Genomic DNA, 1,434 nt, shown 5'->3' on the forward strand with positions numbered 1-1,434 from the left:
GGCCCCGGGCCGGCCCCGGCCCCTGCGCCCCCGCCGCCCGGCCCGGCCAGCTTGCCCCCCTGCGCCTCCAGGACCCGGACTCCCTGACGGCCCCGCGGGCGGAGCGGGGGCCGGGAGGGAGGCGCTGTGCACTTTATAGCCCCGCGGTCTGCGGAGACCAGCCGGGACGGCTTTGCCCGGGCAGCGCCATGTGGCGGCGCCCGCTGAGTCCAGCGCAGATGCTCCCGGCTGTGCCCGCGGGGAGGGCCGGGCCGGGCCGGGCCGGGCAGCGGTTGTACATAGACGCGGTGCATGCCTGGTGTCCACGTCCTTGGGGACCATGGGCCCGTGTCCGCACGTACATGCGCGGCCCGCAAGTCCCTGCTGTTCACACTCGGGTTTTAGACGCTCTATTTTTGTACCGCCCTCGGGCTCCTCCCCGACAACACTGACAGGACGTGGCGGCGGCCGCCGAGCCCGTACGCCCCGACCAGGAGCCCGCGGAGGGAGCCCGGGCTTGTTCTCCACAGCCTGTAAATAAACACTTTTCACTCGGAGGCCCGGGCCTTGCAGCGTTTCTCCGCTCGCTCCCAGCCCCTCTGCCGCAGCGGCTTGGGAGACAGGGATCCCCGGGATTGGGTGGGGGCCGGGAGGCAGGGCACAGGCGGAGAACTGCTGCCCAGCACAGGAACAGCCCCTGGGCCGCAGGGATTTCCCCAGGCAGCCTCCCAGCCAGGGTGGGACACACCGTGATTTGTGGAGGGTGAAGCCCCGGGGCCGGCACGAGGGGATGGTGGCTGGAGAGGGCACGGGCAGGGCAGGAGCATGCCTGCTGGTGAAGCCCTCACCAAGTTCCTCCTGGGGGAGCCTCCTTGAAGGCAGGAATATCGCCCAGGTGCTGAGCTGAGGCTGCTCTGCCAGAGGCGGCTCCAGTGGCTGCTGTTCAGAGGCGACACTGGAATCCAGCACCTGTGGGGTGTTGGTTGTAGACACGTTGGTGTAAGGACTTAGGCAGGGTGTTTGTACCCTAAAGTTTGCAAAGAATTTTTCCAACTATTTTAGTTGGCCTAATAAAAAATATCAGATTTACCCAAAGAACCTGGTCTGCCTAGCACCTGTGGGGACACTCATTAGACCTCTGTCCCTGGTGCACTGGCAACTTCACCAGTGGAGTTGGGGCAGCTGTAGGCAAGGAAGGGCCCACCCCATTCCATGCTTCTTCCTTCCAGCACCTGCTTGCCTTAACTCTCTAGATCCTAATGTGACCTTCTCCCCAGGCACCTGGATAAAAGCAAAGAGCACAAAGTCTTATAGGATCAGAAGCCTGAAAACAAAACAAAAATATTAAAGCCCAAGTGCTTTAGCAGCTGTAGCAAGCAAATGTCTCCCTGGACTTGCACTTAATTTCAGCCAGGGAATACATTTTGCACCTAATTCCTGTGTTAAGGAATGGCT

Source organism: Gavialis gangeticus, unplaced genomic scaffold (genome assembly GCF_001723915.1).
Source record: "Gavialis gangeticus isolate Ggan-Ray unplaced genomic scaffold, GavGan_comp1, whole genome shotgun sequence".
NCBI lineage: Eukaryota > Metazoa > Chordata > Crocodylia > Gavialidae > Gavialis > Gavialis gangeticus.